Consider the following 24,328-nt stretch of genomic DNA (forward strand, 5'->3'; position numbering starts at 1 on the left):
CTTTCAGGAACTTCATGCTAAGGCAAAACCTGTTATTCTATCATCTTTCTACATTTGTAAGAGCAATATTTAAAAAGTGTCCCTATTTATGGACCTTTGCCCACCATTATTTATGGCTTCATCCAGATTTTTTGCTCTAAGAGTTTGAACGGTATGAATGAAAGATAAACTTCAGGATTCAAAAAGAGCTATAATGATTGGGAAACCTTAAACCTGAAGATTTCCGCATTTCATGAAACCTTTCTGATACAAACACCACTTTCTCACTGCAGTTTTTACCTGGTGGTGGCTATAAGCATGGGGACCAATGTCACTGGGAAGCTGCATGCTAATGCAGTAGTCTGGAGGAGTGAATAACGATAATTAGCCATGTGCTCTTCTCAGGAAATGGCCATGGTTCCAACTATCTTCGCAGAACAAATCAGAGAATTGCTGTGAGTTATTTTTTTCCTATAGGAGGAAGAAGTGAATGTCATCTTTTGTTTCCATTCGCCTGTTTATTCCTAAGGGAGAGGTTACAGTACAGGTAAATATAGTGGTGTCATGGGTGTGACTCAGTGTGTGTGTAAATTTTTTATTTAGTCACAGACCAAGTAAATCTACAAAATCCCTGACAAAGGTAGAGTAACATGAGTGTTGCAGACTAGGGGATGGGTTCTTTGCATGTATTTCATACGTAGGAGTTTAACCATTGAAAGCTGTAGACATATCTGCACGTTACTCTTATGGTTACGCCACCACAACATATAGTACATTTATGTGACTGCATCCTTAATAAAGAGTTTGTGAAAACTTTTATTAAGAATTAGGCCACATAAACAAGAAATATCAAAGGGAATGTGCATCATGACACCCCTTCATATGACTAACTTGCAGACATTATTTATGAGATGGAAATTAATACTCAACTTACCTACATGTTTCATTATCCAAACTGAGGCTCCTGGATAAACTTTCATTTAATTTACAGAAAGAATTTCATGCTCTAATAACAAACTGTGTAATTTAATCAATCTTGTCAAAATCATACTGACAATTATTCATACTGTGTAAGGTGTGGGGGCATACCTCTAAAATATTATGATTTAGGCATAGTACTATGCTTAAGGACCTAGCATTTTGTCTTTTTTCTCCCAGATTTATTGTTTTTTTCTTCTTTTCCTCATAAAAACAAAACTGTTCAAAGATGCACACATTTTTAAATAGCTGAATTTAGCCTTTACTAGGATTCCTCATCAGTTACTATATGAGGTCTAGTTATCAAATGATCTGAAGACCTTTTAAACAAAAATAGGCTCATAAGTTCATAAGAGGTTACTAGGCTAGTGGCCCAATAGCCTTTACAAGCCTGTTTTAATCCCAAATATCCACATTTATTCTATTTTGGGTGGTTTGCAGAATGAATTTATGAACAGAGTGAGTTTGTGATAAACACTGGTTACCCCCCTCTCCATGAGGGACATGGGTGCCAGCCCAGGGGTGAATTTGAGATCTACCATCCAATTATATAGGTTGCTCTTGAATAGGGTCAGTGAGGAGGTCTGTCTTACATGAACAGGGAGTTTATTCCAAAGAAGCATCAGTCTCTGGGAGACACATCTGTGTCTCCAACATGACCTGTTAATGTCACAAGCTAGGTTGAGATTCCTAGAGCGAGAGACTCTTGAGCCATTTGACATGCGGATTTTTTTTATGTCCATTAGGACAGGGCTGAATATTACCATATAGGCCAAGCACAAGTCACTTCTCAGTGGCCTATAAGATAGAGTAAAGTGAGAGGGCTTTCAGCCTGTTCACATAGGTCATGCTTTGGAATCCCTGTATTTTCTTAGTGAGAAACCTCTGAGATCTCCTCATCTGCTGCAGGTGTCTTGTGAGGTACATGCAAAAGGATACATTATACTCTGTTAGTGGCCTGGGTCTATATATATTACATCACCGAACACTTATAAAAGTGAACGGTGATTAATCAACCCTATGTAAGTGAAAGATTACAATGTTGAATTGTCAGAACAGCGATTCTTTACCAAGGGGGGGGAAAAAAAAAAAATCGCTGTTCCAACAACAAAAAAAAAAAAATAAAGAAAACACTTTAAAACATTACATTAAGTGGGGGAGGAGTTTGCCCCCCACCCCCTACTTAAATATACCAACTCAGACACCACACTACAGTGCCGAAAATGGCAAAGTAACCAAGCGGCCAAGCAAATTCTTTCCCAGGGAAAGAATTCACTTAAAAGCCGTTTCGATAATTTTGCCTTTTCAGTTTTTTTATGTTCGACCAATACGTATTCAAAAGAATGCATCTTCAGTCTTGTAATAGGAACCCAGTGGCCTGATGAGGTCAAGTACAATGGAGTTAAAAAAATTCCCTTGACCTGGATGTTATGCCCTTGCTTATAAGGCGAGCTATACAGAAGGCTTTCCTTACCACTGAGGAAACTTAATAGTCAAAGTTCAGGTTGCTATCAACCTGTGTTCCCAAGTCTCATACCACTGGGTTTGAGCTCAGGGGGGTGGTGTTTTCAGTATTGTAATTTGGAGGGAATTCTGTTTTGCCAAAGGGAATAATACTGCATTTTTTTGCATTTAGTTTTAGACCATGGCTTTGACACCAATCAGTTGTTTGTGTTAGCCATTCTTGTAATATGTTGATATTGTTGGGGGATTGCTCCCAGTTTGTAATCAACAAAATTGGTGAGCCAAAGGATGTCTACTTTGGCCTGGACTTCTAAGAAATAGATGCCAAACAGTAAGGGCCTCAACACAGACCCTGTGGTACTTTACTGCTGATGGGTCTACTGGTGAAGGTGGAGTCGCCAGTTTTGACAGAGTGTGTTCTGTTGGAGTGCCAATCGGCTAATCATCTAGTAACATAAGGGTTAATCTCTATTTTTTAATTTCAAGTCTTTTGGGTTTCTAATACCATAATGGGAATGGACCCCATTCCTCAGTCAAAGTACGATTAAAGTTCATGAAATTAGTACTGTTTCAATCTTTGATGTCAGCCAGAAGTGCTCTTCGCAGCACCCGGAATGTGCCCAGTAGTGACTCCTCCTGCAATTTGTATGTGGTTACGTGTATTGGTAACATATCTAAATACGATTGCAGATTCTTTATTTTTATAAGACCCATTGCTCCTACTACTATTGGAACTGTCTGGGTATCTTTATTCCACATTGCTCTAATTTCTGCCTGCAAATCCTGATTTTCTCTGTACATTTCAATGAAAAATGCTACTTTTGTCTTGTATTCATGGACCACTATATCTGGTTTTCTTGCATCTATCTTTTGAACTGTTGGTAATGATCCCATGTGATGTAATTTTCTATTATGCTTTGTGGCTCATGTTTCCAGTGTTTTTCAGCTACTTCCATACCATAATGTTTGCACAATCCTCAGTGTAACAGTCTTGCCACATTATATGTCTTTCTCCTTCTGCCATTAGTATGTCATAACCAGCAATGAGGCGTGCAACTGTTTCCAATTCTGTTTTACAAAACCTACGTTAGTCTGTTTCTCATACATGTTTAATGGACTTTGTAAACTAACATGTATGCAAGCCCACTATCTTGGGCTGCCAATATTAACCTTTCATCTCTTGGTTTGAATTTGTCTCTCCTTAACCATTCCTACATTCCATCCTGATCAACATGAAGTTCTTCCAGAAGTTTTCTATACTTGCAACTATATTTATGCATTTTCCACACTTCTTGCCTTCTCAGCTTGTCCTTCACCTTATATTCTTACTTTTGTTTTTTGGCACATTCAGTTGCTGCCTGATTTTTATTGACTTCTGGTTTAATTTCCATTCCTGCTTGATGCCGATATCCTTCTGCTAGACTAACCAGAGAAGTCATCTTAGATTTATTCTACTCATGTTTCAAAACTTTCACTATGCTCAGGTCTTGTGAGGTCAGTAGATGTGTGCAGTCCCACGATTGCAGCTCTATATATGTAATCAATTTCAAGGAAGCCCATCCCTTCTTTGGAATGGGGGATTTATAATCTTGGTATGCACTGATTTTTATAAATCATTTGGTAAGCATGAAGCATCCTTCTTGTTTTCCTGGATAATCTATGAAACATGTTTTGGGGCCAATTAATCACTCCAAAACTAAGTTAACACAGGAACAGCAAGTTTGTTTATAGCTTGAATTTTGTTCCTAGATGTCACTGCCATTTTCAGGATTAATTTAAGTCTTCTAAAGTATTCCTTACTAAGTTTCATTCACATTTCCTCATACTTTATTGTTGATCCTTTATCATTCCTAAATATTTATACACTCTCTTACTCGAGTTCTTTTATAGCACATTCTTGTCCCAAACTGATGTTTTCTTGGTGCTACAATTTTCCTGCTTTAAAGGTTGCTTTTGCACATTTATCAAGACCAAATGACATTCTTATATCATCTGAAAAAGTTTTGACAACTTGCAGTGGTGCTTTCAGTTCCTCATCTGATGAGCCATATGGTTTTAAATCATTGACAAAGAGAAGATGAGAAGTCTTCACACTTGTTTTCTAGGAACCAAATTATAGCCATGGTCTAAGCTGTTAAGTAGACAGCTTAATGGGTTAAGGGGAAGACAGAATAGCAGTGGTGACAAGTCACATTGGAATATCCCCCTTTGAATTTTTATCCCTGGAATTATAATTTTCCCTTATCATAGCATAATTGCAAACTGGTCTGGCATTGTTTCATGGTCACTGTAATGTAGTCAATCAGTGTAGGGTGTATCTTATACATTTTTAGGCACTGTTTTATCCATGAATGTGTGATACTATCAAATGCTTTTTTGTAGTCAGTCCATGCCATACTTAGATTCTTCCCCTTTTTATAGTTCTCCACTATGACTTTATTTAGCAACACATGATCCTTTGTTCCTTACAACTTTATTTTATTGCTCTTTTGTTCTATTGCCATAATTGAGTTTTCTTCTAAATGACTATAAACTCTGTCTGCATCAATTTCAGTGTATAGTTTATAAGTCATCAAAAGGCAAGTTATTGGTCTATAATTTTAGGGTAAGCTTGCAGGTTCACTCTTAAGTAGGAGCATTGCTTTTCCCTGTTAGCCAGGTAGCTGTCTGTTCGTGGTGCGCATATAAAAAGTTCTTACTAGTGGCTAAATCTTTGTGCAAAGATGTTAATACTTTTAACCAGAAGTGAGGTACTACATCTGGGCCTGGATATTTCCAATTAGAGGCTTTTCTCAACTTTATTTCAATCTCTCTGGCTGTTTCTTTATCCCATTTCATATCCTGTACTTTAAACATCTAAGTTTTTCTTTTACTACTTCTATCCATTTAGCATCTTTGTTATGTTCCACAGGATCTTCATAAATACTTCTCCAAAATATATCTATTTCTTCTTTTTTTGGTAGTCTTTCAGTTCATTTTACCTTGTTTCCCAGTTCTCTAGAAAACTTTTCTGGGCATCAATAAATTGCTTATTTTGTAATTTTCCTTTATATTTATCTGCATATCTTCTAAGCGTTTTTACCTGTGCTGAGAGTTTTAGTTTATTTGTGATAGTGCATGATGGATCCTGATCTGTTCTAATACTGCACATTGCCTTTATCACATCTATCTTTCTAAGTATTTTTGTTGATCTGTTCCCTATTCTATACTGTTCTTACAATGACACTTTTTGCCTTAATTGCTTTAGTTTTCGCTGTCTGACACTTCCATAATGGTATTTGGATTTCTCCCCTTCTTTTCCCTCACTACCATGTGTTCTTGTGATAGAATGTTCAGTTATTGATTTAACTGCATAGTAATATATCATGTTTACTTCTGTTACATCACATGTATCACTATGGACAGTCCTAATTACTGTGCTCATTTGTTTTATCAAACTTATGACTTTCTGGATTTTATTGATCTTCTGCACTCTATTTCTTTCATTGCTCTTAGGATGTCTATCTCTGTTAAATCAAGCAACTCTTCCCTTAGCTTATTTTCTTCTAAACTGAGGGCACATTTCTTGTTTTCCTTTTCCTGCCGGCATTCTATAGAAAGTTCTATAGCATCTTCCTGTGACACACACTCTTCCATTTCATCCTGTGCCATCCATTGCTCTGTCATATGGAAACTCACTGGCCTATCACTCCTCAACACTGACTATGTTAAGAGTTTCCACAGTTTCCTGTTCTTTCAGTTGCTGTCCAGTTTCAAGTGAATGTTTATACTCCTTAATTTGGATGTCCATTAATCTATCCTGTTGCAGTGCTTTCTGAAATAGATTTTCTACGCTGAATCCTTCACTTCTCAGGTACTCCATAACCTCAGTTTTGATTTCTTAATTTCTCCATTACTCATCTCCTTTAATCCCTATCTGGGAGAGTTTCTCAATGATGCCATAGTGGGGAATTGTGTTGAAAGCCTTAGCAAGGTCAAGATAGGCTGTGTTCACGGTCTTACCTTTTTCCATAGCTTTGATAGAAGTCTACTGGGTTTAATAAGCACAACCTATCCTTAATGCTAAACTGGAATGGGACCAGCATTTGTAGGTCACCTGTATCCTTGTTGATAATGTCCATGATAATTATTTTCATGGCCGTGTAGATATGGCTGGTTAGACTTACGAGTCTGTAGTTTACAGGGTCAGCTGATGGCCCCACTTTGTGCAGGGGATTACTGTTGCTGTTCTCCATTCTGCAGGAACATAGCTTGCTCTCAAGCTGTGATTAAAGAGAACACTAAGTGGATCTGCTAGGTCTTGCTTTAGATTGTTTAGTAAATAACCTGGGATATTATCTGAGCCCATTGAGGCCATGTTTTTGGGCTTGTCAAGTGCAGAGATGGCATGTTCTCTGGAGATACCAGGTACAGAGCTAGTACCAGGATAGGGTAGGGGATAATGTTTGCACTGAATCTGTCAGCTAGCAGGTTGGTAATATCTTCCAGTGTAGTATGAGTGATCCCATTTACAACCAGTTCAGCACATAGCTGGGCATTTCCTTTTAGACTATGGAAGTAGTTAAAGAATTTCTTATGATCATCCTTGGCTACAGATGCAAGTTTAGTTTCATAATTTGCTTTAGAAGACTTTACAAGATTTCTGCTTTTCTTCTTTGGGCTTAGGAGGAACTCTTACTCTGCAGAGTGATATCCCTCTTGCTTTTGGACAATTATTTTAGTTTTTATTTATTTATTTTACATTTGTTGACTGGGCTAGTCCAGTTGGATATATGTCCATTTTCAGAGGCCTGGGGAGAAAAGCTCCACATATATTAAAATGTTTACAAAGACATTGTTACGTTACATTTCATAGGATTTAGCATTTGAATACGTAAAATCCTAGTGCAAACAGTTTTGGATATTCCTAATAAAATATGTCTAAAGACACTATTAATTATAAAGTCACGCACACAAATGTCACACAAACATGCTAGTGTCTAACAGCAATGGATAATCATTCAAAACACGTACAGAACATTAGTCCGCTGTATAGTCACATTAACTTTATTATCGTTAGAGAAGACACAAGATTATACTCCTAAGAAGATAGGCGTCGAGGGAAGGGTTTGATAGTCAAGTCTGGGATGAGACAGGGTCATAACCAGTGTGATTTAAGGTAGGGTTTTAGTTTGCTTTTAAATAGGTTAGCTGAGGCTAGGGAGGTTAGGTGATAGGGAGGCTGTTCCAGGTTTTACCCACTGTATTAGGGAACAATGCATCACCAGCTGACGCTATTGTATTTGGCTATTTGTACTAGTAGTTTGTTAGATGATCGTATGGTTTTGAGATTATTATAGGAGTGACTAGGGTATTGAGTATTGGTGTATTTGTAGGTTGATACAGGATCTTATGGACTATTGTTAATTGGTTGAAAAGTATTAGATTTGACAATTCTAACCAGCCTAGTTGCAAATCTGGCAATATTGTTGTAGGAGGTAGACAGTTTACTCAGTTTGCTTTTACATAATTTAGTATAGATAGGCAAGGCATGTAGTAGGGTGGAGATAAGGTGAGTACGGGCTATAGTGGTCTTGGCTAGTGGAGTCAGAAAGGTTTTGATCTTGTAGAAGGAACCTAATTTTTTGTTCACTATTTTTATAGTGTTATTAATATGAGGCTCAAAGGTGAGGTTATTATCAATTAGTACCAAATGTAGTTTTAAAGTAGGATCAGGAGATATTTTAGTTCCATTGCTAGAAGTTACAGTAAAGTTAAGTGAGAAGGCTCTATGGGTGGGGGGTGAATGGTAGAATTTTTGTTTTTTTAGGGTTCAAGATAAGACATCAGTGTGGAAGCCAATTTTCAACTATGCTAATGATGTTTTGGGTTAGGGACTGAAGTTCTGATGAGGAAGTGGCTGGGCATATAAGTGTGGAGTCATCTGCATATTGGATACAGGTAGCTTGAGGAATTACAGAATGGAGGTCATTTGTGAAGATGGAGAAGAGGAGAGGACCCAATATTGAGCCTTGAGGGACACCTATGGCAACTAAGAGGTGGGACGATAACGTTTTGCCCACAGTACAGCCTGTTGTCTAAGTAGGATTAGAATCACTGCATAGCAAGAGCATTCAATGACAGGTTTTTAAATGTGCTTATGAGGAGATGGTGGCTAACCATGTCAAAGGCTTTTGACAAATCAATAAAGAGGGCTGAGGATAGAGTGTCATTATTATGATTTCTATTAATGCAGTCAGTAAAGGATAAGAGAGCAGAGGTGGTGCTATGAAATGGTCTGAAGCCATGTTGGCAGGTAGCTAACAAATTATTTTCAAGTAGGTGGCTTAAAAGTTGCTTATGAATGCATTTCTCCATTACTTTTGCCAAAGGGGATAGTATGGCTATGGGCCTGTAGTTTGAAAACTCTTTGGAATTACCGCCTTTATGCAGGGGGATAATGTGAGAAACTTTCCAGTTTGATGGGATGGTTGCTTCAGAAATAGTTTTATTAATGAGGATGGCTATGGGGTAGGCTATGGCTTTTGCTGCTTTTTGCAGGTATTCTGCAGGTAGTAGGTCTGCAGAAAGAGTGATGGGTTTAAGTTTCTGAATAAGGTTACAGACAAAGGATGTGGGAACTGCTTGAAAATGAAATGGGTGGGGGGGTTTGGAGATGGCAGGCGTAGAGGATGTGGAGTTAGGAGATAATTGGTTAGCCAGGGGTTGAATGGCTTCTGTGAAAAAAAGTGTTAAAAAAGAGTTGGCTATTTGAATGGGATTGCTGTGATAAGAGCCTAAGGGAGTAGGAGTGCCTGAGCGGCCTGGGTGTAGGAGGTTATTAATGCCCAACCAGAATTTTTGAGGATTTTTTTGGTGGGTTTGTTGAAGCTGGCAGAAGCAGTTTCTTTTGTCAGATAATATGGCTTTTTTTGCTTCATTTCTTCGCTGTCTGAACATTAATTGTTCTAATGGGCTTTTTGTTGACTGCCAGCTGTCCCATAGTTTATTTCTTAGGAGGATATTTTGTTTGGTAGTCTTGCTGAGCCAGGGGGCTGGTTTAGTCCTGGTTCTCATTTTGCATGTTGGGGAATGGCAATCAAGAATGGCTATGAATTTTGAATTAAAGTATTTTACTGCATCATACAATGGGGGTGTTTGAGGGGTGATCAGTCACAGGCACTAAGGTCTGTTTGGAAGCTATCGGGGTTAAAGTTTTTGTTAGCCCTTATTGTCCCTATAAATGGCTAAGTTTGGAGTTTCAGTCTTATGTCGGATTAAATAGGTGAGTGCGTGGTCACATATCTTCAGGGAGGGTACCTGTTTTATAAGTTTGTTGGTGACTATTAGTGAGAATCCAGTCTAGGGTGCTTTCTTTGTTATTAAGTTTATTGGTTCTGGTAGGGGATGCGATGGTTTGAGTAAAACCATATAGGTTAATATGAGTAGAAGGCTGCTCAGATGAACAGGAATTCCAGTTTATATTAAAGTCACCCAGTATTATGGTTTCTTGTGGGTAGTTGGTTGAGAGCCAACCGAGGATAGCTTCTAATGTGTTAGTATTATTGCCTGGGGGGAGGTAGATACAGATGATATATATTGATTTACATTTGTTGAGCTGAATCTTGGATATAAGAATCTCTGCATTACTAGATAGTGGAGGTTTGGGGTCCAGTAAGGTAACTTGTAATCCATTTTTATATAGTATACCTTATCCTCCACCCTTGTTTGCATTACGGTCAAGTCTCAGGATATCATAGCCAGGGGGAGTAACTGCACAGTTTTGTATCAATGGCTTGAGCCATGTTTCAGGGAGACCGAGGAAGTCAAAAGAATGCACATCTATAAGGGCATGCAGGTGAGCACCTTTATTATTTATGCTACAGATATTAAGATGAGCCGTCAGAAAAGAGTTGGGGGCCTAGTAGTCAGGTATGTTTTAGTAGGAGGAGTTGTATCAGGCTTTGTAGTTGAGCTAGAGGTTGGACCAGGGTTTGGGTATATGTCACTGTCTAAAAGGGAGTGGACCAGTATTCTCAGGGTGAGTTGTAAAAGTTTACAAATTAGGTTCTGGGATCTCCTGGCTCTCGGGCTATAATAAGTGATGTGAGTCTATGAAACTTGGCTGATGAATACTTTGGTGGACAGGATGTGTTACAGGGACTATGGGGAAGGAGAAGTGTTGGTATAGTGGTTTCCTTATAGAGGTTGTGAGATCCACGATATTTATGGTGTTCATAGAATGTAAGTAGATAAGGCATAGTGAGAATGGTTAGTAGTAAGAATAAAAGTAAAGGTTTGAGGTATGTTAGAGCAGTTAAAAGAGGCATTGTAGATTAAATTCAGCTGTGGTTGATATACAGGGATAACTACAGATAGAATAGTAAGGTGGTGATTGGCAGGAAGCGAGTATTGGCTCTTGAAGGGGAAGGAGTTTGATTGATGGTACTGTAAGGGGGGTGTGGTAAGGGGTGTATAAATGTAGGACTGCTGGGGGTGGGTGGAATTTGGGGGTAGGAGAGCAGAGTGAGCCCGTAGGGTGAACAGAGCGGATTGAGCCACAGAAGGAGTGAACCCTAGAAGAACAATCAGTAGAGCTGATTGCAAGTTAAGTTTAGGTGAGGAGAGGTAGGTGATAAAAGCATAGGTAGTAGGAAGAATATGCAGAGTGGCTATATGATGGAGGATCTATAGCTAGCAATGATGTGGTATGGTACTTTTTCAACAGTTTCTTTCTCTTGTTCTATAGTCTGCTTATACTTGAAGTCCACCATGGTGGTTTGTTTTTACTGGAAGACATGGTTTAGATCTGGTCAGGTACAGCAGAGTTTATGCAGTCACTTTAATGTTAGTACAGGGCATTTGCTTACATTTCTGCACTGTGATCATTGATGTCTGTGGTTGCGGTTGCTATGAAGCTATTTATACCATCTTTTAGTAAGCTGTAGTTAGCTTTGGTGAAGTTTTTCATAATTTGTGATCCTGTGAGGGTGTCAGTTTCAGTAATTCCTTCAAACGAGACTGATTTGTGATCTGACCTAACCAAGGAGAGCATCACACATGTAGAATTACAGTCCCCCCCCCCCATGTTGGTGAGTATTATGTCCAGAACATTAGAGCCCCTAGTGGGGATGCAGACTATCTATTCCAGAGCATTTGTGTTAAAGTCTGGGAACCTCTGGGTGAGCATGTTTTTGCTAGTGTGTCCCTAGTGTATGGAAGGATAGTTGAAATGGGGTCATCTCAGTGTCCTTAAACCACATCTTGGTAACTGTGGAGACGTCAGCATCCTCCAAGGTCAGGACTGCTTCCAGGGAATGCAGTTTTATGTTTAAACTCCTAGCATTAAGCAACACAACCCTGAGTTTGTCTCAATTAGATTTTGTTATGTTGGGAAAATTTGTTGTTCTGACATTGCCTAAAAAGACACTATGGGGGAGGCAAGGGCCTTTGCCAGTATCCAAAAGCCTAGAGAGGACAGGTGCAGACCATCTCTAGCAAAACAGTGAGATCTTAAAGACCCGAAATATGAATTTTAGTGGTTAAGAGTTATTGTGTGTGGTATCCAATTTAATACTAATTTGTTCTCTCAAAGGTGCCAGTCCTTTACTAGCCTGCTATTTTGGAATATTTCCAGTTAGCCACAGGTTAGCAATGCTCTAGTGTTATTCATTCAATTTGCATGAACAGGGTAAAAAAAAAATCATTCATTTGATATTTGAAGTATATGCTTGTGTTGCTGCTCATTTACAGATGAGTTGTGTGTATGCACATCTGCATGCTGTTCATTTGCAGATAAGTTATGTGTATGCACATCTGCATGCTGTTCATTTACAGATGAGTTGTGTGTATGCACATCTGCATGCTGTTCATTTGCAGATAAGTTATGTGTATGCACATTTGCATGCTGTGCCATTATTTTTAGTGTGAAGACCAGCGAAACAGTATTTCACTGTCTAGCATGCATGTAATCAATATTTTTTTGGTACAAAATAGGTTGGGTAGGTCAATAATGCTGACAGGTATCAAATGGTCTTTTTTGTTTTTTGAAACTGTTCAGCATTCTGACAACTTGCAAGTGCTCACCGTATGAGAAAGTGCTGTTACTGAGGGTGTTTTCACAAATAATAGCATGCATTCAGATTCCCTTAGTCGTGTTGCAGCTGCAGCTTTTCACTACAAACAGTGTTGCCTGAGAATGGCAGTCTGCCAGCAATGATGGACTGTTAGTGGGCTTTTCACTAATTTCTTCATAGTAGTGTGGCCACGAGGGGTGAAAATCACCACATCAGTTGTGAGGAGGTTGTAGCCCCCATTTTAAAACTAGAGCAAGTATCTCAGTTGGCACTATAAATGCATGATCAATGAAGTGCAGTGTAATTTAGAGCCACTGTTATTTTATTGGGGTGTACAAATGCATGCTGTTTTTTGGGGAAAGGGTTCTTACTTCTGTGAACTGCTCTGGCTTCTCTGTGAAAGTGGGTTTAATTATATGGCTTTTAGAAACTAATTGAATCAATGCTGGTGGTAATTGTGACAACACAGATGTTCCAAAAGAATTAAACATTAATTTATGAAGTTAGCCATTTCAGGGTGCATGGATGTGTTGTATGATTTCAGAATTATAATGAGGTACAAGGGGTCAGGGCTGTAAAACCCCCATGGGGAAGAGTCAGAGGTAGGTGATGCATCTTGGGTAAACCCACTCATGGAGACCAAAAAATAAAAGATCTTTTCAAAGTTGAGAAATAAAAAAGTGTTCCTCTGCCTTATGTAACTATAGCAAGCTGCTTCCTCCATTTGTAACAAGTACCTTGCTACATTTACTAGCAGAATGAAGTAACTGCAGTCACAAATGCAATACTATATGAAATTGTGGTATCTTGGGGATTCTTAAATGGATGCCACTGCTGTAAGTCATACCTCACTGATAACTGATGATCGGACTCCCAAACAGCTTGCACTTTGGGCAGCCACCCAGACCCACCTTGCCCTGGGCTAGTTACAGTTCTACATATGGGTGCACTGATGCATATTCCTCTGCAGAAAGCACATTTTGGTCTTTATTTTTTGTTGCATTATTACTTATATCTGTGTGTGTGTGTGTGTGTGTATACATACATATTTATATATATATATATATATATATATATATATATATATATATTAAAAGCCCGAAATGACACATGCTCAAGTCTATGTACGTCGACATATAAAGGTCGATGTACATAAACAGCGAAACATGAAAACCGCAAAATTTAAAATGCCGAATGTGTTTCCTGGTCAGCAGCGCGATTGTGGGGATAAGGAAATATATCCTTTTCCCCACTGTAGTGGGGTCTCGGAGTTGGTATATAAAGGTAGGGGGGTGTTGGGGGGGGGGGGTGAAGCCTCCCTGTAAAAACGTGTTAAATTATTTTGTGTAATTTTTTACTTACCTGTGTGACACATTCTGATGATGAAACTCGTTCGGAGTTTTAAATTTTGCGGTTATCGTGTTTCACTGTTTATGTACGTCGACCTTTATGTGTCGATGTACATAGACTCGAGCATTTCTCATTTCTGACTTTTAATATAGATATACATATATGCACGTATACATACATACACATACGCATTTGTGTTATGTTCACTGATTTTAGATTTAGTGTACCCATCCACTATCACTGGCTTTTTTATTTATTTTTTTTTAATTTGAAATGCTTGTGGGTCAGAGTTTTCTGCTTTTTTTTTTTACATTAAAAACTGGTACTTCTAGGCTGAAGAAATGTTGTGCTGGCAAGTACAGACGCCAGTGGTTTGAATATAAAATAAGACTGATAAAAAAGAGTGAGATTATAATTTTGTTGGTGTGATAAATGCAATATAAGAACTGTTAATGCAAATAAAACTAAGCCTTCATAGAGTAAATAGACAAACAAATTATCTGACAGACTACAAAATGTGTATAAACGGGAAGCTTAGAATGAGTGGTGTAATGAATTCAACAAGTGTAAAGATGTTTGAGTACTTTTTAAGGGATTAAGCTATGTAAATTCATACAAAGTGAGTTCTGAATGAAAATAAATTATGCAAAGTCATGTTCTTTGGTAGATTTGTGTGCATGTGTGTGTCTGTATGCACAAATATATATATATATATATATATATATATATATATGTTTGTGTGTATGTATATGCATATATCTTTCACCTTGTTAGGAGTATCTTAAGAAAATTATCAAAATTCATAACTGATTTTTTAAAACTAATAATAATCATTCATTTTCAGTAATACTGATGTAAATAAAAAAATAGTTGAGGTTTGTTGATGCAAATATGGTTTGAGTTCTAAAATATTTGTATATTCTAATAAAATCTATAATTTAACCTTGGGGAAACTGGTGAGCATGTTTGTAGAAAAAGAAAGTGATGCTGTGGATGTGTCCATGTTGACAACATAGAAAAACTGCTGGCATTAGATCATACAACGATATCTAGAAAGTAAAGTTTGCAGAGCAATCTAACAGAACAAGAAAAACCTAGATCCAAGCCCCACATTAATATTTTCCTGTGCCCCTGTCAAGCAGAACCACAGAAGTGATCCCCGGGGTGAATTTCCTATTACCCATCCAATCAAGATTTTTCTTGAATAGTGTTAATGAGGAGCTCTGTTTGACAAAGATAGGTAGTCTAGAGTATGGGAAGTCTCTGAGACAGGAATCTATCCCTCCAGCATGTTCTGTTTATTGTGGTGACAAGCTTTAGGTCCCTAGAGCATGTAGCTCGGAGGGATTGGAATTTCTTTAAGTGGAGCATGTCTAACAGCTCTGGGTTTTAGATAGCTTTGTATGTTAGGCAGAGATCGCCTATGAGTAGGCAATATGCGATGGAGTAAAGCTGGAGTTTTTTGAGACAGTCTGCGTAAGGCATCTGTTTGAGGCAAGTAATCCTCTTTGTGAGGTATTTTTGCGGCCTTTTCAGTTGTTGTAGATGTCTTGTGAGGTACATACCAAAAGGAGCATTGTACTCTATAATGGGTCTAATGAGTGATGAGTAGAGGGGGAACAATGACCTCTTTTTTTCTGGACGACAAACCTTTTGTGATGAGGTGTGCCACGTAGAAGGATTTCCTGACCACTGTGGCAATGTGATTATCAAAAGGAGAGACTACTGTCCACCTGTGTCCCAAGGTCTCTTATCACACTTTCGGTGTTAAGTAGACTACCGCCTATGTGGTAGTTCATGGGTACAGAGGTTTTACCAAAGGGGATGACAATGCACTTTTTGGCATTGAGCTTGAGACCATGTCTTTGACACCAGGCATCTGTCTCAGTGAGGCCCTTTTGTAGGATGTCCACATCATTAGGAGTTTCAATTATGGCTCCTAGTTTGCAGTCATCTGCAAATTTAGTTAGCGAAAGACCTTCTGCTAGCCTGTACTTCAGAGAAGTAGATACCAAACAGGAGAGGACCCAGGACTGAACCCTGTGTTACTGCACTTGTCTGAAGTCTGATTTGGAGTCTGCTACTTTCATGGTGTGGGTTTTGTCAGTAAGCCAGTTGGCAACCCATCTTGTGACATAGGGATTTATACCTAGTTTAGTGAGTTTATCTATAATTCCAGAGTGGGGGATGGTGTTGAATGCCTTGGCGAGATCTAGATAGGCTGTGTGAACCACCTTACCCTCATCTATGGCTTTGGTGACTACTTCAAAGACGTCCATCAGGTTTAGGAGACATAATCTGCCTTTTACAAACCCAAACTGTGTGGGGTCCAGAGTTTAGAGATCTCCAATGTCTTTGTTTAGTAGTTCCATGATGATACGTTCCATGGCCTTGCAGACTAGGCTCGTCAGGCTAATGGGGCGGTAGTTCCCGGGGTCTGTTGTGGCCCCCCTTTGTGGAGTGGGATAACTGTCGCGGTGCGCCATTCAATGGGCACAAAGCCTGAGGTGATGCTATGATTGAATATGGTACTTAGTTGGTGTGCCAGTTCATTCTGTATTTCATGTAGAAGGCAGCCTGGGATGTTGTCAGGTCCCATGGATGCTGTGTTCTTGGCTTTGGAGAGTGAAGTTTTTTCCTGTGCAGCCGTGATTACCAGAACTTTGCATTCTTCCGGTATAAAGATGGGCCCTTTAGGGGGTGAGAGGGGGGTAAAGTTAGCACTGAACTTATCTGTCAGGATGTTGGCAAGATCAGTTGGCTCTGTGTATTTAGTGTCATTGTGCTGTAATTCAAAGCAGATCTGAGTGTTGCCATTGAGATTTTTGACATGGCTATAGAATGCTCTGTGGTTGTCTTCAGAATCAGTGGCAATTTTGTTTTCATAACTAGCTTTGGAAGATTTTATGAGGGATCTCAGCTTCTTACTGAGGCTGACCAGGGAGTTCCTCCAATCGTGGGATTTTACTCTTTCTTGCAACAGTTTCTTTCTTCTGTTGTATAGTTTGTTTATGGCAGAAGACCACCAGATTTGCTTCCTTTTTTTGGAGGATAGCATATTGGTTCTGTTAGGGATAGCACAATCCATGCACTCGTGTAAGTGCTTATAAAGTGCATCTGTGTAAGATTCAGCAGTCCTACCTCTATTGTCCATCTGCATGGGTGTTGTGAAGTTTGCCACTTCTGTCTTAAGAAGCGTGAAGTTGGCTTTGGAGAAATTTTTTACGGTTGTTTTCCTAATGGGGGCTGGGAGCGGGATGTGGATGTCTAGGGTGATTAGCTTGTGGTCGGATCTGACCAACAAGGAGCTGACCTCTGGTGTGGAACACCGGTCACCCATGTTGGTGATGACTAGGTCTAGGATATTGCTGCCCCTGGTGGGGGTGTGGATAAGTTGAAGCGTTGGAATTGATGATTTCCAGAAAACATTGAGCAAAAGAGTTGGTACATGAGTAGTTTTCCCAGTTAATGGTAGGGAAGTTGCAATCACCCATTATTAGAGTGTTGGGTTGTACCTTAATATTTTCCAGTGTATCAAGAAAAGAGGTGTGGGAATTCTGGGGCATGGTGGGCGGTCTGTAGCAAGCTACAATCTGGATTGCGGTTTTGCCCAGAGTTAGTTGAACCTGGATAATCTCGGATGCATTATGCTGAGCAACTAGCTTGTAGGTGTGGATATCCTTAATGAATATGGACACGCCTCCACCTTTAGTTTTTCGGTCCGGGTTTGGTGGCCGAAAGGTGTGGTATGAATTATAGCCTGGTAATGCAAGGGTGCTCTCTGGTGCTTTGAACCAGGTCTCTGTCACTACACAGATGTCAATGTTCTCCGTTTTAAGGAGTGCCTTGAGTGAGTGCATTTTGAGGTTTAGACTTCTAGCACTGAGTAGCATTACCCTCAGATTTTGCTTGCTTGTACCTGTTACGGTGGTGAATTTGTCATTTGAACCTTGCCTACAAACGGCACTATAGGGGTGGCAAGAGCCTTTGCCAGTATCCGGAATCCCAAGGGCGACAGGTGCAGTGGCAAAGCAGCGTGGTCTGTTGATCATGTCATTCCAGGCAGACAGATACTGGATTCCCTTAGAATGACATCATAAGGTTAGCCAATTGTTGAAGTCAATCATTTTGTCCTTGTACTGTGGTGTCATTCTGGGTGATGACAGGATGCTACTCAGGGCTAGGGTCATACCGGCCTGGGCTACAAGATCGGAGAGCTCTTCTAGGTCTCTTTTCATGTAGTCCTGGGAGGTACGTCTCAGGTCATTCACACCAACATGGACAATGACAGTCATATTTGTACTTGTTGTGGAGTGACCTGAGTGTGTGCATTATGTGGTGGATCCTGGCACCCGACAGGCAGCTGACAGTAACTTTTTTCCTTGATGAGCCTAGTGAGTGGAACATCAGTGTGCCTGACTACAGAGTCACCTATGGAGTTTTGGGTACGTTATGCCTTATGGGCTGTAGTTGAGTGGGTATGTTATGCCTTATGGGCTGTAGTTGAGTGGCACACTGAGTATGTGGGCTATATGATAAAAAATAGTTAAAAGATCACCAGTTTAATTATATTTAATCCCAGACAAACCACTGGTAATCGTCTAATCACTGGAAATGACTGTAGAAGTTCTATGAAGCTGCAGACTAAAAGGGTTGAAGGTAAAACTGACAAGGTAGTAGATACTCTTATTCAAAGACTCATGTTTCTGCTGATGCAGTGCCTCATGCAGTCTACAAGAAGTATTCAAGAATGGGATTGAGCTAGGCAGATGCAAAATGTTGGATGGCAGGCTGTGAATGTCAATGTAATGAGACAATCAGACAATGGTTAGATGTCGGGATGAGCAGATTGAAGTAGGAGATGGAAAAAGGGGAATGGGTAGATATTTGAAGAAAATACCATAATGAAAGAAAGATGGGTTTATTTCTGAAAGCAAATTGGATATATGCCTACCAAAAATGATTGTGAAGGGGTTAGTACAAAAGAAAGAATTCAAGAAAAGCTGTATAATAGACCTTGGACTAATTGTAAATTCAGAGGATAGATGTGAAGAAGGGGAGGGGGTGAGGTGGCGAGGATATAAATGGAGAAATGAAAGAAAATCATAAATCTTTCAGACACTTAATAGGTTACATTCCGATGATTGCAATGGGAAGGGAAGAGATGGCAGGAGCTCATGGAAATTACTAAAGGGTAACTAAGGCTTAAGAAGTTAGGATGGAGCAGATATGGTCTGGCAATTTGATGGATGCCAGACAGTGGTACAGAAGAGGTGAGGAGTATAAAAATCCTGAGAGCAATCTCAGGATTTTGAGGAATATGGGCTCCTGATTAGAAGACCAGTTTGCTAACCAGGTCATCAGTCATGATTTCTATGGAAATAAATGTTGGTGATTTCAGAAACAGTATAAAAAATTAAAGATTGGAGGAAGGATGAAGGAAATAAAGAAATAATACTGTAGATGGTGAGGTCCAGTTTACTCGACAGTCTATATATATCATGGACATATTGAGAGGTTGCCTATGACAACCTTTATAGTTACATAAGAGGAGATGGGATAAAAAAAGTGTAGAATTAACAGAGGAGTATAGATAGTTGGGTTTTGATATGGACAGTCAGAGAAAGCTGGACATCTGGATTACAATGAAAGAGGTAAGAGCTCTGAAGTGGTGGTGCAAGGATTGTAACTATACTAAACGAAGTATATAATAGGCTCATAGGTTCATAAATATCTACTAGGGTAATGACCAAGGGTCTCTAAGCTTAGCCATGTATTTCAAATCTCTGACAAGTTATGGCACCCTTAAGTGCAAGCAGGGGCTTGGGATCTGAAACATTTACAAGCAGGGGCCTGGGAGATGAACCATTTACAGGCTGCCTGTGTTCATTAGAGACATAGGTGCCAACATGGATGGGGAGTCGATTCCAGTGAAGGAGTATTTTCTGGGATAAATACCTGTCTTTCCAACAGGTCCTATTGATATCACAGGCAACAGTTCAAGTCTTTAGAATGAGTAATTCTGGTGCTGTTTATTTTTTTGGATATGCAGGAAGCCCATAATGCAGTAGGAAAGGCGAGAAGATTATCCTATCAGTGGAAGTGATAAAGATGGTGCTCATTTTCAAACAGGGTGGTAAACTGACTTTTTCAGGGAGTTACTATTATTTACTACTGTTTAATATAAACATTGAAATTATAGGGGAAGATACCACCAACTACTCTAAAATAATGATCTTCCTAACTAATACAGAAGAAGTATAGAGGTTATTAAAATGATGCTGTTGATAAGCAGTTTACCGGCCTTGCCTGTTTTCGTGTGAAAGGTAGAAGAGGTGGAGAAACAGAATGGCAAGGTGATTGCTATAGTTGCTCTGAAGAAGACATTCACCATGGTTCAAGCTGGGGGAAAGACGTCTATTTATAGGGAAACTGCACTTAGACACTATTTAATAGAACGGTATCAAAAGTGTGTCCACATTTCTTATTTGTGACAGATGAGTTGGCAATGACAGTCAGAACAGACTTAAACCTATGAAGAAGGGATACTTGGAGGAAAACCTGATTCAGCTATTCCCTGATAATTGTATAATCTTCAGTTAGTCGCTCAGGCTTTCAGAAAAGTTTTGTAGAGATTGGAAATATTTACAACAAGGTGAAAACTGCACTGGCACATTAACAGTGACAAGAGAACATGAAGGTGTTGATGAATCCAGGACAAAATTGGCCTTTGGTAACAAGGGCTGCAAATAGCTAATATAAAGAAAAACATAAGAGAGTGAAATTTATAGTTAGAATGGGTACTGCTGTGTGTTATGCTGGGGAGATGTAAAAGTAGGCTTGCTGATGGGGAAAGGAAATGCTACAAAGACGATGGCAATCGCAAGAATCATTCCATGTCATGAGGAGCATTCCTTTGCTATCCGGTAATAAAATACTGTATAAGACACAAAGGGAAGTCAAAAAGGGAAGAGATGGGTGTAGAGAAGGGATCACAGATTGCAAAAGTGATTACAATTGCAGGCATTCATTGGGAGGATGAAGACTCGCACATTTTCTTAGCTGTACTCTGGTCTTTAATAGAGTAGAATTGAAAGGAGAGGGGTTAGTCTGACAGGATGCTAGCTAGCAGAATGTAAGTGGGGGGGGGGGTCATGAGAAGCCATCAGTAGAGCAGAATGACAGGAGCAACACATCAGGACCTAGTACAGAACATACAGATATAGATAGAAATACATATAGATATAAAACGGGAGGATCTGGAAAACAAATACCTGTGGGAACTTGTAATGGGATGCAGTGCAGGGACAAATCAAGAAATAAGTGCAGGACTCCAACATCAGGGGAGAATATATTCAGGATCAAAAAGTTTATATGATAAAAAACTGAGGCAGGTCTGCTGTCAAAACAATGCTAGAACTGTCTCCAAAAATAAACAGAATAGGAAAAGGAAATGAACAGACATAATGATGCACACCTCTCAACTGCACAGATTTTTGCAGAATGTCCAGATTTCTGGCTCAAATTTTTGGTCCATTTTTTTCATAAAACTGTGGTTTTCTGGAAAATTAATGACAAGTCATTAAAGACTGAAGTTAGAAAATAATGACAGATTTACATTTCAGACTTCATACCCTTCAGAAAAATCATGCTAAGGAAAAAGCTGTTATTCTATTCACTTTCTAAGTTGGAGCAATATTTAAAAAGTGTACCTATTTTTGGGTCTTTGTCCCACTTTTATTAATGGCTTTGCCCAGATTTCTTGCTCTAAGAGGTTGAGAAGTGTGAAAGCAGAAAGGAAGTGAGAGTATGATGTAAGCATATAAAATGGTGGGTAGGGTTGCAGATCAGTACTGCAAATCATAAGTGGAGTGGATAACTGAATGACAGAGTGTCTTTAACTGTGGAAAAATAGTGAGAGGTTTGGGACAATTATGACTAACGGAGGTAGGGTATATCATGCATGATCAGTGCATGTGACTGCGACATAGTTGGATTTTCACTCTGAAGAGAATATACTAGGAAGAAAGGAAGGAAGGCAGATAAAACGTTTTGGAGGTTCGTGCATCATGTCAACTCAAGGCACACATGCTTGACTTGTAAGTGAGCCAAGAAGTGGTGAAAGAAAGGGGTGATAAAGATCTTAAAGAAGCAAATTATATCCTCTTGGCAGTTTTTGATTTGAAGTCATGCAAGGAGTCCTTCCAATGGGGCCAAAGGAATATTTGATGCAGTCCTGGTTATGACACATGAATTGTACAGTACAAACTGAAATGAAAAGGAAGTGGGAAGAAGCAGACTCTTAATAAATGAAAAAGACTTAGTTATACTGGAGAGCGGTATTTTTGGATTTAAGAAATTTGAGTAGATAATGGAAGTTTTGTGCAGAAAGAAAATGGGTTATAGAATTTTTAAAGAAAAGGTATATGGCATGAAAATGTTATGGTTCCATGGTAGAAGAGGACTTGAAGGATAAAGGAAATTATAATGTCAGGGTTTGACAGTTTAGAGCTTAAATTGAAGAGTCAGTAATAATTAACTATGGATGGAGCACTAGAAGTGTCTGGTACTATTGGTAGCGTGAGAGGAGGAATATGGATGTGAGTATGGTACTACAAAAGACTAAAGACGAGACTACAGCTATGACATGGAGCATCGGGAGGCAAGCTGCATTGCATCCTGTTCCTCGGTCTTTTGATGTTTTGATGGTTGTTTTCATCATTCAGAAACTGAATACAACCTAAAGAACTGAACATGTATAGATTTCTTATTATTGGACTGATCAAAAATTACTGAGCAAAGGCTTCCCGACTTAGCTATGGCCCAGGCAACCCAGGTTTGATTAAAAGCTTCTGGGCACTGAGGGAGGCTTGAGCATGCCTGTCCCAGGATGAGGACATTCATCTAAGTGTTCTCTGTGGGAAGGCATGGCCTGTAGAGGGCCACAGCCCTCTTACTTAATGGATAAATTCAGGGGAAGGGGTGGGAGGAGTGGATGAGGGTAAGTCACCACCACAGAGGCAAGGCTGATGTGTGGTTCCAAGATGCCCTAATGATCCTTGTTGGCTCCAACCTTTGCAAAACAAGTCTGGGGAGCTTAAGATGGGTGGGTAGACACAACAAAATGAGGACACTGGGGTGAGCAGTCAGTTTGTTTACCTACTTGTCAATAAAGGTTATAATGAAAAATGCCACTGCAAAAATTAAGCAGAAAGTACAGCTGTCATTCTTATAAAGTGAAACATCCACAAATAAAACTAATGATACTTTAAACAGATTTTGTGCATGTGTACTGCTCCTGTTGTCATTAACACGTTGACCATAGTACAAGAGTTCCTATTAAATCAGTGAAATCTTAACTTAGCAAACCCTATTTAAATCGACCCTTTTTGTTTGAAATGGTGAAATCCCGAAAGAATGGAACAGCTTTTTTTTTTCCCAGGGAAAAAGATACGTTTTTTTTGGGGGGGGGATTTTGCCATTTCCTCCACTGTGGTGCAATCTTGTAGTTGGTTTATTTAAGTAGGGAGGTGTGGGAGGGCACAGCCCCCCATAGCAGCGATTTTTTTCCCCTGGAAAAAAAATCACTGTTGCTCGTGTTCGGCCTTTTGGTGTTTCAACATATTTGGGATGATTATACAGCGTTCGCTAAGTTAAGCATTCGCTGATATAATATACATCCCCAGTACAACAGTAGCTGCTTTATAAATTAGGATTGGCATCTACAAGGATCGGGTTTAGTATGACAGCTCAGATTTATTATTTTAATCTGTTCAAAGTGAGAAACTACTTATGCCGATGAAGAAAAAAAGATCTAAACCAGTATTTTTATGCAGACTTTAACAAGCAGAAGTTAAACAACAGTCGCAATCATATGTTTATAATCAAGGAGTTGAATCACTGCAGTACATTACCTGGCTCATTAGAAATGGGTGAACTTTCTGTTGTATTGAAGAATGTAGAATTTATGAAAGTGGTGTCCCTTTCTTCCTTAGGTGTTGTAGGCATCTCTGAATTCCATTTAGAAAGGGCTTCATCGTAAATACCCATGGTACTGGAAGTGCTTTGTGATAAAGTATAGTTTTCTGCGTGACTGAAAACAAGTGAACTTTCCCTTGGAAGCCATATTAGTATCAGCACTAATCAAAGGAAAAGAAAAAGATATACAAAAATAGTACGATGCAACACTGAATATTACAAAACATCAAGGATGCATTGTTAGAAAATGGGGCATTTAAAGGCCAGCCAACAACCCATGTTTTTGCATGGGTATATTATATATGAATACTTGTACACTCAGAAACAAAGTAACAATGCTTGTATTGCAAACTTTTATAGTCAGCATAGAGTAATTTTCATCACATAGTTCCCTTAGATAAAACACCAAAATGTTTCTGGTAATAAATATCAGAATATTTAGCTCATCCAAAGCACTTTTTTTTCTTCATTTTAACAAAATAAGACTTTTCATTTGGTCACATCTGCAAATTGGTTCATTCTGT

The sequence above is a fragment of the Protopterus annectens genome, chromosome 8.part0 (genome assembly GCF_019279795.1).
Source record: "Protopterus annectens isolate FY-2018-M chromosome 8.part0, PAN1.0, whole genome shotgun sequence".
NCBI lineage: Eukaryota > Metazoa > Chordata > Ceratodontiformes > Protopteridae > Protopterus > Protopterus annectens.